General features: G+C 37.9%; 1 protein-coding gene across 4 annotated transcripts in view; it reads left to right on the plus strand.

Annotated features, from left to right (window-relative positions):
* The first annotated feature begins 1583 nt into the window (after positions 1-1583).
* The window catches only part of PPIG (peptidylprolyl isomerase G), a 40781-nt gene continuing 29255 nt past the window's right edge, over positions 1584-13109 (plus strand). The window contains exons 1-2 of one of the 4 annotated variants that reach the window (XM_042949052.1): positions 1584-1715; positions 3460-3519. The gene's annotated coding sequence lies outside the window, so the exon portion shown is untranslated. Of the gene's footprint in view, positions 1716-1742; positions 2106-3459; positions 3520-13109 lie in introns of those variants that run through there. The other 3 variants (XM_042949053.1, XM_042949049.1, XM_042949051.1) reach the window with 3 other exon arrangements.

The raw sequence follows: 13109 nt of genomic DNA on the forward strand, positions 1-13109 counted from the left end.
CCCTGATCGTGTTTTTTTTCTCTCTCTCTCTCAAAAATAAACAAACATTAAAAAAATAATAATAAAATAAAATCTTAAATAAAAGAATATTGTACAACCATTTCAGAAAACTCTTTGGCAGTATCTTCCAAAACTTATCCTATCCATACCCTAAGATCTAGCAATTCCATTCCTGGGTATATTTCCAACATATATATGAAATATATATGCTCGATATACTAGATACAAGAAAGTTCATAGAAACTTTATTCATAATCGCTAAAACCTGAAAACACAAATACCCATCTAAAGTAGAAGACATAAATAAATTGTGCAGTACCCATTGGGATGGTTAATTTTGTGTCAACCTGATTGGGCCAAAGGCTACCTAGATTAAACATTTAGTTACAGGTGTTATCAGCTAGGATGTTTCTGGATGAGATTAGCATTTGAATTGGTGAACTGCTGCTCTCCTGCAATAAACGCAATGCCTTAAAACAGGGGCAGATGCAGAGGGAGGTCGTCCTCTCAGTTTCACAGCTATTAAAATTGGTCAAGACCCTTACATGTACCACTTGCCCAACTGTAGCTGATAATTTACCTAACCTAAATGAGTGAAAAATGTAAATGATCGTAACTTACCCTTCTTTCTATACATTAACAAAATCTAAGTCCCTTTAGCTAGCTCCTTTTAAAACTCACTCACCCCATGTTCCCACAGGGATTGCCACCAGCCCTTCCCCCCAAATACCAGAGGCATTGCTTTTCAACCTAATCTAGGGACGCTTGCCTCTGAAAATAATTTTTAAAACAATATATGTCCTATTTTCTTTTTTTTTTTTAATGTTTTTATTTATTTTTGAGACAGAGAGAGACAGAGCATGAGCAGGGGAGGGGCAAAGAGAGGGAGACACAGAATCTGAAGCAGGCTCCAGGCTCCGAGCTGTCAGCCCAGAGCCTGACGGGCGGGCTCGAACTCACAGAATGTGAGATCATGACCTGAGCCGAAGTCGGACGCTTAACCGACTGAGCCACCCAGGCGCCCCAATATATGTCCTATTTTCCTAGAAAGTCCTGGATTTGGAGTTAAAGATTTGCTTCGGCATTTAGGAACAGTGTGTTTGGGGAGGAAGCACTTATCCTCCCTGAGCCTCGATTTCCTTATCTGTAAAACAAGCATTAATAACCTATAACATGGTGTTGCTGTGAGAACTTAAAAAAAGAAAGAACATCAATGCCCTATGTAATTTCCTTTATTCCTCAACTAGAGCTTTGTTCGTTTCTGTTGTTTTTTTTTTTCAACTTGTGTCATAGTGTTAACTGGAAGCTGAAGTAGAATCTCCCTAAAGACTGGGCTTACTTCCCAATACTCTTGACAGAGGATGAATGTTTACTAGATGAAGCATTTCAATTCACGAAGCACATGGCAATCTGACGGTTGCAAACATTCCCAATCAACTCACACGACAAAGATTAAGTTACCTATGAACTAGGTATTTGACAGGAACCAACATCCTGGAATTACCAGGGAGGGCCTACGTGACGCAAGCAAAGAGAACACCAGGAGATGCGGCCAACCAACGGTGACGTACTTCCGGCGCGACGCTTTCTCTCCACGCCAGGACTGGATTGTGGGGGAGGGAGGCGGTTAGTGGGCTTTAGCGCCTTTTCTGGCGGCGGTAGATTTGAAGCGCTTTTAAAGGACCGGACCCGAGAAGTGAAGACTACTGGAGCAGGTAGGTGGCGCGAGGCCCGTATTTTTTCGGTGGCGTCCTTTGCAGCAGTCCCGGAGTACGAGAGCGGGAAGGGCCCGAGGAGAGGGGCGGAGCCGACGCGTTAGGCCCGGGCGAGTCAACTACCTTCCCCTCGAGGTATCTGGGCTATCTGGTTCCCGAACTAGTCCCCCAAGAACCGTGGCGCTGGCTCCGCAGCTGTTGCAGCTGGACCAGGCCTCCAGCCGTGCCTCCGGGGCCTGGGAAACGGTCCTCCCCCTGCCAGCCCCCGCCCTCTCCACTTGGGCGCACACCTCCCTCCCTGACGCATTTTGCCGCACAAGCTGTAATATGGCGGCAGCAACGGCGGCCTGAACTCTAGGGAGCGAGGGTGATTTTTGATGCTTCAAAATCGTAAGTCTGATCGCTAATGCGGGGTAGGTGGGAGGTTTGGTGGGGAAGGGGTAACCTGATGTCCTGTCAGGTTAGGATTGGAGAGTGGCGGGCGAGGAACCTGGATCACAGGGGTTAAGATTAGACTGAAAACAGGCTTTCCTCCACTCCGACCTTTTCGTCTTACGGACGGCGGCTGTCGTGCATACTTAAGTGATACAGGCCTCTTAGTTAAGCATTTTACTTAAACTGAAATCCAGGCTCTTCGCTTTTCATCCCAGGGCTGTCTAAAGTTCGCCCACGTTTCCAAGGACCTGTGAGCAGCGCAGGCATTTTAGGAGAAGATAATTACTCTTTAGGAGGAAGGCGATGCCTTCAGAGCTCCATATGCCTTGGAAGTGTGCGAATTTGGCTCATCTTTAGTCTTTTAAGGAGCTAAGTCGAGCTCTGCGGGAATGGAGAACTCTCAGTCATTTTGGAAATGTTGTAAAAGCACCATTTTGTACATTAATCTAATTTATTCTCACAGCAGTACTTTCTGTTCAGAACCAAGCTTTTGCAGTAGTGATGACAAATACGTCCAAGAAACAAATGTTTTGGACGTTTGGGGGTCCGTTAACTTTTAGTGGCTAAAACCAGATGGAGCGGAAAGCATGTGTGCGTGTGTCCGTACGTAGTCCCATTTGGGAAAGAAGAAAAAAAAACGCCAGTAATTTGCGGATTCGTAAAGATGATGGGTGAGGGGGTGGGTGTGTGAACGTTTTTGAAATAGTGCTGTAAAATCCAGAAAAAGGCACAGATATCTAGAATGGCTGTTTTTCTCATAATATTTTTTTTTTGGTACCCGAAAAGTTACGGTTCTAGCATTTCCCCCCTTGTTATGTTAACCATTTTAGATGGGATTCTTTTATTATTATTATTTTTTTTAATTTTGTCTTTGTTTATTTTTGAAGGAGAGAGACAGTTTGAGTGGGGGAGGGGCAGAGAGAGAGAGAGAGAGAGAGAGAGGTAGGTAGAGGTAGAGGTAGACGTAGACGTAGACGTAGACACAGAATCTGAAGCAGGCTCCAGGCTCTGAGCCGTCAGCACAGAGCCCGAAGGGGGCTCGAACTCATAAATCTTGAGATCCTGACCTGAGCCTAAGTCGGTGCTCAACTGACTGAGCCACCCAGGCGCCCCTAGATGGGATTATTTCTGTCTTAATCAGTTCATTTTTACATCGTTTGACGTTTTCTTTTTTATTTAGGATTATAGGTGCCCTGAAATCCTAATGGGTCTTGTAGTAGGATTCTGTGGGGTTGTTTTGTTTTGTTTTGTTTTGGGGTTGTTGTTTTTTTAACTGTGTTTGCTTTTTAAGGTTTTTTTGTCTTTGCAGGCTGTTGTCAGGGTTGCCTCCCCCTGCTGTCAGGAGTGTACAAGTATGCAAGCTTCCTAGGTTAGAAAATTTGAATTTGTTTCTGGCTCAACCATCTTTCTGAACCTCAGTTTCTTCATCTGTAAAATACTTTGATTTCAGGCTTTCATCAGCTGTGGGCTTCAAAAATAAATAATCAGGTTTGTTAAAATTCTGTGTAAAATTGGCTTTCAGTAATAACTCAGTGGTTCTATGAGTGATACATTACATTTATTGTGACTTTTTAAAGATCTTTCATTTTTGGTACTTGTTATTGTGGTCTTGCAGTATCAGTGGTCTCTGGGTAAGGTTTTTGTCCTTTTGATACTTTGCGTATTTTATTTTTTGTTATTTTTTTTTTAATATTTATTTATTTTGAGGGATGGGACACAGCATGAGTTGGGGAGGGGCAGAGAGATAGGTGAGAGAGAATCCCAGGCAGGCTTCATGCCATCAGCACAGAGCCAGATGTGGGGCTTGAACTCACGAAATCGTGAGATCATTACCTGAGTCGAGAGCAAGACTTGGATGCTTAACCAACTGACCACCCAGGCGCCCCACATTTTGTGTATTTTAAATAAGATTTTCTGTCAGGCAACTTACATTCTACATGCAAAGAAAAATTGGTGGTGTGAACGAGCTCTAGTAGTTAACAGAACACCATCAACAATTAATTCTTCCAGTGTTGCTCTTTTAAGAAACAGACGTTGATGTTTTCCCCTTATTTTTTTTACTAATAGGATATTTCAATAGAATTATAATTTGTTACTTAGTTTTAGTGTTCTAAGGTATTAAGGTGTCTAACTTGTCATGTATTAGGAATCCATAGATAATTAATTCAAGTGATTTGAAAAGTTTGTTGCAGATCTGCTACAGTGTGTTATTGCACATTTTTGGCTTTAATATTAGCACCAAGCTTTAGTTTTTAGATTTAGGTGTCAGTGGTTTTGCCCTAGTTTAATTCATATGCTATCTCTGTAAAAACTCTTTTTTTTATTTCCGTGGGGCAAATCTTGCATCTTGAAGTTTACTGCAGGCAGTATTGTAAATACTCAGAAAACTTCTGTAACTGGGACTGTACTTTCAGTACCAGGCAGGAAATCTTTTGTGGTGGCTTAAAATGATCACCAACTTCTTTGTAAAATGTAACTACGTCATACTTACTTATAAATATAGGCATCAATTTTTTTAATATAAAATGTTATTTTTAAAACATGATTCCTTAAGTCATTGATTTTTTTTAAAATGAATGAAGCCTCTTTATGTATTAAGCTACTATTCATTGTATATAAACTTTAGTTTAAGATTTATTTGTAATTACGTCATTGCGTTATGGTCATAAGATAGAATTTAAAATTAAATAAGCTGTTATCTGGAATATCTGTGAATAAGCTAGTTTCTACAGTGAAGCTGTAAAGTACTTAACTAGAAAACTCTTGCTGTTTTCAACTTATGACCTTGAGCCAGTCACATCAGCTCTCTAGTCATGTCAAATCCATAAAATCAGATTGGACCAGAGTAAGGTTCCTTCAAACTTCTAAAGTCTGTAATTTATATAGGAATTACCAGATTGGCTAACATGTTGTTGTTATATGGTGTAGATATATTTCTGGAGGCAGTGGTATACATTTATCATTGTAAGAACTTAAATAATTGCAGGTACAGCATTAAGAATATTAGCAGAGATTTCCCAGTTAGTATATGCTTTTTTAGTTTGGTACTGACATAGCTGTACTATATTTTTATGCTCTCAGGTTGTATGTTTGGAAAGCGTATAATATCCTATTTAACACTGAACTTGGCAACATTACAGCTTTTCTCTTTTTATGTTTTCTAAAGAATTTCAGAAGTGCCTATACACTGTTAATCATATTTCTACCAGCACAGTGATTTGTGACTGTCAAAGACACTAAGGGAGGGGGCACTATGGAAGATCACAGGTGCCTTTCCTGATGCCTCAGAATATTAACTTGTTTGTACTTAGTTTGCTAGCACTATGGTACTCATAAATGTATTAAAATGTTTTTGAAGCAATCTATTTTCATTTCTCCTTTGATCTCTGAACTACACAGGGTAAAGAGGCTAGTCTGAATGTCAGATTGCCTTTTTTGAAAGTAATCTATGAGATCTGCTATACTTGTAATTAGTTTAATGCAATATGCTTTTAGAAGTGGAAATCTTGTGTGAAAATTGTTACCTGTGTTATTAAACTTAAGCAGGTAAGAACTTTCCATCTTTATTTCTTAGTTCTGAACTGAAGATGCTCCTTGTGGATTCTGTTTTTTAAAAAATAAAAGAAACATTTTATTAGTAAAATGCAGCTCTGTTAGGCAGATTGAGGGAATAAGTTCTGTTTCAGTATGGAATAGATTCAGGGGATGGTTACTGGTAAGCTCTGGGAGAATTTACTGACTACAGATAGATATTAGCTATACTCCATGTGAGAAGCAGTACATTTAGGGGGTACAGTACATTTGAAGCAGAACCTGGTTTTGCTCATGTCTTGATTAACTCATATTCTTTGCATTTGATAATGTAGTCCTGGGCCAGGCCCTATGCATGGTGTTGAAGATACAAGAGTTTTGAGTTCGAGGACTTTACAGACAAGTTTATGACAAGGAGAATAAGATTCAACAAAGGAGGATCATTTAAGTTTTAGAGAGTCAGGGTGAAGTTCCCAGGAAGGATACTCTGGGCTATTTGAATCTTGTAAGGACACAGGAATTAGCCAAGGGAATCAGAAAGGGCAAAGACCTGTTAATCTTATAGTTTTAAAAGATTTACTGTCTACCTTTTGAAGAGTTATTATTTTACTGACTCCCTTGTACTGTATGAAACTTACATTTTTTGAATGTCATAAAGTCACTGCATTATTTATTGCCTAATTGCAAATACCATGTCCTTTACCATATATATTTAGTGATTAGCTGCTTATGTCCTTGTCCTGCCCCTTTGCCCATCCTTCATGTTATGTTAAGATGGCTATCAAAATTGTTTTAGGTACGAAACTACAAGATTAAACTTTTTAACATATGAATTTGTAACTTCTCTGATATTTTTATGAACTATATTTGTTTCAGAAGTTTACACATCCTAGCATTTAATATTTTAAAATATTTACATGATATGTTATTGATATACAAAACTAAGATATTGTTGGTAAACACTTAAAACAACATTGTAATTCCCTCTGCTTAGAAAAAAGAATATACATAACATTTAAAAACTTATAGCTGCCAGGATTTTATCCATTTTTTATATGTTCTGATTTTTTTTCAGTAAGCCTGTCAACTTTATTGTTCAAAAGTATTTTCATTATGAAAAGAGTAGATGAGGTTTCTGAAGGAGTCAGGCAGGTGAAGTGACTTCAAGACGTCAAATAGATAATAAATGGTAACAGCTAATAGGCTATAGTTGGAGGCAGACCATGTTTATTGCTGTACAAGAATGGGACACGTTTTTGTTTTTCAAGAAAAATTAGTATCTGGATTTTATGGAAATAGCTGCAACTCTTTTGGGTTAAACAAATTTGCAACAAAGCAGGCTACTATTCTGAAAGCTTTCATTATATACTGTTAGGAAATTCATGAATTATTTTATTGAAAATTGCATAGACTTTGGGGCACCTGGGTGGCTCAGTCGGTTAAGCGTCTGACTTCAGCTCAGGTCACGATCTCACGGTCCACGAGTTCAAACCCCGCGTTGGGCTCTGGGCTGATGGCTCAGAGCCTGGAGCCTGCTTCCGATTCTGTGTCTCCCTCTCTCTCTGCCCCTCCCCCATTCATGCTCTGTCTCTCTCTGTCTCAAAAATAAATAAACGTTAAAAAAAAAAAAAATTAAAAAAAAAAAAAAAGAAAATTGCATAGACTTGATTTTTCCCTGAATTGTATTTTTGATACCTCTCAGCATTGTTTTCCCTTTATTTTTTCTTGAAAAAATGAAAAGTTAATCAGATGTTTGTCTCATGTTAGATTTTAAGTATTATTGAGTAACACCAGGAAATCATAATTCTAGAGGAAATACTATGTATTATATTTCTGATTAGGTAAAATCTGATTTCAGTAATATTAGAGATATAGTGTTTAGCCATCTTTTTTGTCATCATTGTTCTCATTAGGTATATTTGTTCTTCATTAGCTATAACAGAAGAGCATTTATGTACTCAATATCTGTAGTGCTTTTAATAGTTTGCTGGCTTTCATCTTTCTTGAATTTAAGGCATATTTGATTTGTTAGTTTAGGAAAACTAATTTTAATCTATTTCTAAGAATGAAAAGTATCCTTATATGATGTAACCTAAATATATAACCACTTACAGACATGTACATTATGACAACCTAATGTCCAACACAACTATTGAGTAAATTAAGAAATATTCATATGATAGACTATTACACTATGAAAATGCAATTTTTAAAAATATAACAGGGAACAAATGTTGAAGGAAAAAAGATACATGTACACACATTAACACATTTTCTTCATTCATTCATCAGTGGACACTTAGGTTGTTTCATGTCTTGGCTTTTGTAAATAATGCTGCATAATTTATAATCAGTGTCAATATTTTGGTGTAAATCTGATCTTCTTTCAGTTATGTTGAGATGTAATTGACATAGTATATAAGTTTAAAATGTACAGCATATGACTTACATATATTGGAAAATGATTACCACAGTAAGTTTTGTTAACATCTATCATCTGATATAGATGCAAGAAAAACCTTTTTTTTTCCTGTGATGAGAATTTTAAGGGTTAGTTCTCTTAGTAGCTTTCTAATATACCATATAGCAGTAAGTTAACTGTAGCCATCATGTTTTTCATTACATCCCCAGTATTACAACTGGAAGTTTGCATCTTTCTATCTTCATTCAGTTCCCCCACCCCCTTTCCCCCAGCTCTGGTAACTAGAAATCTGGTTTGTTTTTCCATGAGTTTGGGCAGGGTGTGTGTGTATGCATACATTTTTAAATTTACCTTTTTTTCCCTTAGAGTCTACATGTAAGTGAGATCCTACAGTGTTTGTCTTTCTCTGTCTGACTGACTTCATTTAGCTTAATGTATCTAGGTCCATCCACGTTGTTGCAAATTGCAAGATTTCCTTTTTTTTTTTTTAAATGGATGAATAGTATTCCATTGTATATGTACATTATATATATATATATATATATATATATATATTAATGTTTATTTTGAGAGAGAGAAAGAGAGTGCGCATGCACTGAGTGTGGAGGGACAGAGAGAGAGGGAGACACAGAATCTGATACCAACTCCAGGCTCTGAGCTGTCAGCACAGAGCCTGACGTGGAGCTTGAACTCACAGACTGCAAGATCATGACCTGAGCCAAAGTTGGATGCTTAACCAACTGAGCCACCTAGGCGCCCCTCATTTCCTTTTTTTGATGTACATCTGTTATGTGTAAAATTGGGATCTTTACTAACTTGCTTTTTTCACCTGATACATTATGTATATCCTCTCATTCATGAGTAGTCGTTGATAATTTTTCTCTTTCCACATACGTTCATGTGGTATAAAATTGGAAAGGTAGAGAAGGTTGGTTGAACAGTAAAAAAATCTTACCCATCTTCCCCAGCTACCTATTTCCTCTCCCACCAATAGCCTCTGTATTAGACAAGCAAACATATATATATTTTTTTACTTTTCTGAAAAATACACAAAGAAAGCATTCCAAACATATCTCTGTATTTTTTTTTTTTTTTAACGTTTATTTATTTTTGAGACAGAGAGAGACAGCGTGAACGGGGGAGGGTCAGAGAGAGGGAGACACAGAATCCGAAACAGGCTCCAGGCTCCAAGCTGTCAGCACAGAGCCCGACGCGGGGCTTGAACTCACGGACCGTGAGATCATGACCTGAGCCGAAGTCGGCCGCTCAACTGACTGAGCCACCCAGGCGCCCCTGTATTTTTTTTTTTTTAAGTCAACAAAATGTCTTGGAGAGAAAAGTACATAAACTGCTTCCTCATTCTTTTTTATAGCCTTGTACATTGTATGGATATAATATGATTTATGTAATCTACTCTCTGGACATTTAGATTTACAGCCTCTTAACTTCTGAAACAATGGCTGCCTTGAACAACTTTATATGAACTTTATTTTGCAAATGTGTGGGATATGTATAAAATAAATTTCTAAAGTGGGTTACTGAGTCAGAGTGTATTCAGTGCACTTGTAATATTGTATGTTGTCAAACTGGCAAAGGATTGTATCCATTTACCCCTTTACTATTGGCAACAAAGTACGAGAAGGTCAATATTGTTTATTTTTGTTAGTCTGGTAGGTGAAAGAAGTTATTTTAACCTGTAAGAAGATTTCCTATGGCTAGATGAATACCATTCATTTCATGAATCATTTATTTAACCAATTTTTTTTCTTTTCTATGTTTTATTTATTTTTGAGAGAGAGGGAAACACAGATTCTGAAGCAGGCTCCAGGCTCTGAGCTGTCAGCATAGAGCCCAACGAGGGGCTTGAACCCAGGAGTCCTGAGATCATGACCCGAGCCGAGGCTGAAGTTGGACGCTGAGCCACCCAGATGCCTCCCAATTTCTTTTTTTTTTAATGTTTATTTATTTAAAATTTTTTAATGTTTTTATTTATTTTTGAGACAGAGAGAGACAGAGCATGAGCAGGGGAGGGGCAGAGAGAGAGGGAGACACAGAATCCGAAGCAGGCTCCAGGCTCTGAGCTGTCAGCACAGAGCCTGATGTGAGGCTCGAACTCACGAACCAGGAGTGCATGACCTGAGTCAAAGTCAGACGCTTAACAGACTGAGCCACCCAGGCGCCCCAGTGTTTATTTATTTTAGAGAGTGCAGGAGTGTGCCTGAGTGTGGGAGGGGCAGAGAGAGAGAAGGATAGAGGATCCCAAGTGGGCTGTGTGCTGACAGCAGAGCACCTGACATGCCGGAACACACAAACCGTGAGATCATGACCTGAGCCAAAGTCGGACATCTAACCAACTGAGCCACTCAGGCGCCCCCTACCCATTTTGTATTACCGTACAACTTGTTTGTTTTTTATTTTACCATTGCAAAAAGCACTTCAATGACCACATATGAATTTTTTTTAAGGGAAAAGGTAGATTGGGGGGGGGGGGGGGTTTTGGTTTTTTTTTTAGTAAACATGGGCTTGAACTCACGACCCCAAGATCAAGAGTCGCGTGCACTTCTGACTGAGCCAGCCAGGTGCTCTGAATTTTTTTATACTTAGAATCCTTTTAACCATACAGTATTGGTATCTTTTTTCATTTAACATTTTTTCCATGTTATATTTTTAAAAATTGCATTTTCATAGGCAGTATAATAGTCTATCATATGAATATTTCTTAATTTATTCAACAGTTGTGCTGGACATTAGGTTGTTTTTAATTATTATTAAACCGAAATCAATAATATTTCATTTAAAATGGTTACCTTCACAGAGATGCCAAGATACTGATTACTAAAGTGTTAAAGGTTACAATGAATGTGAGTATATTCAAAGTTGTTGGTCTGTAATGCCAAGTTGCTTAGCAAAATCATTTGTGTAGTTTATATTTTTAATTTTACTTTTTTAAAATTATGTTTCCTTGTGTGGTTTTTGTGCTTTTAATTGTTTGCTGTGTGGACCCTGTGGTATTAGTTCCCAAAGGTGGGGGCAGAAGGACAGTGAGAGAGGTTTTTTGGTTGTCAGGTGTGCTGATACAAATAGGGCCACAGGTGATTAATATTCTTGCAGTGAGTTAGGATGGTCGTAGTCAGTGAAGAATTGTCCTAGTGCCCCCATTCCTAAGCACTGTTCTATAGTAAAAAGTTAACATGTTTGTTGAAAATATCTCCCCCTTTTTTAAAATTTTTTAAATTTTCTTCTGACAAATAGAAATAATAAATTTTTTTCATGAAGTCAAATCTATTTATCTTCATTATTTATTTCATTGTTCACGAACCTGAGAAATTATTTAATATCCAGCGTTTAGATAAATATTCACATGTATCATTCCTAGTTTCCATGGGGTGAGGGGCACACAGTTTTGTGAAAAAGAAAAGTAATTTCCCAAGATCTTCTAGAGTTAAATGCAAACAACAGTAATAATCATGGAAGTAAGACACTTAAAAAATACATGAATACTTTGAGTGGTCTTTTGAAGAGTTTCTTTTACAGGTCTCTATTGTAGAAAACTTGGAAAATGAAGAGGCTGAGAAAACCATATGTGACCCTTTCATTTAAGGATAGGCTGTTAGTATTATCGTGTATTTCCTACTGTTTTATTTTATTATACAGATATATTTTTTTATTTAAAAATTTTTTTATTTTAAATTGGGAAACTACATGAATATATTCTCACTGCAAAAATTCAAGTCTCACATTTAAAGCTAAAGACTACTGGGGTGCCTGGGTGGCTCAGTCGGTTGGGCGTCCGACTTCGGCTCAGGTCATGATCTCAGGGTTTGTGAGTTCGAGCCCCACGTCGGGCTCTGTGCTGACAGCTCAGAGCCTGGAGCCTGCTTCGGACTCTGTGTCTCCCTCTCTCTCTGCACCTCCCCCGCTCATGTTCTGTCTCTCCAGAAATAAACATTAAAAAAAGTAGTAAAGCTAAGGACTACCATTGACTTCCATTCCTACTCTTAGTCCCCTCTGATAGAGGACTGTCAATGTTGATATGTAACTCTTTATCTGTAGAAATAAGAGTATTATTTGAGGGTGTAGACAAAATACTTACATGCAACTTGCTTTCTTTTTCTTTTAAGCTAAGTAACAGGATTTTTGGATAGAGTATGTAGACTTTTTAAACTGCTAAGTAATATTTAATAGCGTTGTATACCAAAATTTATTTAGCTGTTCTCTCATTGTGGGACATTCTGGATGTTTCCTTTTGGGTGTTACAGTGTTGCAAGACAGCATTCTCACACATGCCTATCCTTTCATGTATATTCATTTATTTATTAAATACTGATTTCTTGCCATGGCCAAGCACTGTTTGAGGCAGTAGGAATTAAGAGAGCAAAATTGAAAAAGGTTTATCACATCACAGAGCTTATATTCTAGTAAGAAGAATAGGTATAAAAACTTGAATTTATCATAAAATATCAATTAGCAGTAAATACTTCGAAGAAAAATACGACAAGTAAGGGGATATAAAGTGTTGGAGGACAAGGGCTGCACCTTTGAATATACTGGTCAGTGATGGTTTCCATGTGGAGGGGATGCTTGAGCAGTGATTTAAGTGAAGTGAGGGAATGAACAAGGGGAAGATCTGGGGTAAGAGCATCCCACACAGAGGAAACAACAAGTGTGAAAGACCTGATGAAGGGCTAGGCCTTGGGATGTTTGAAGAACAGCTGGAACACATGTGTCTAAGGAGAAGAAGAATGTTAGATGAAGTCATGGAGGTCATTAGCTAAAATATTTACATCTGTGCTGTCTAGTGTAGCAGTAGCTATGAGCCACATGCAGTTATTGAGTTATTGAAACATGACTTTCTGAATTGATAAGCACTGGATTTCTAAGACTCACTACCCAAAAAAGAATGAAATAGCTCATTAATAACATTTTTATGTCAATTATATGTTGAAGTAGTATTTTGGACATAGTTGAATAAAATACATTATTTGACCTGTTTTTGTTTTTTTTTT

Source organism: Panthera leo, chromosome C1 (genome assembly GCF_018350215.1).
Source record: "Panthera leo isolate Ple1 chromosome C1, P.leo_Ple1_pat1.1, whole genome shotgun sequence".
NCBI lineage: Eukaryota > Metazoa > Chordata > Mammalia > Carnivora > Felidae > Panthera > Panthera leo.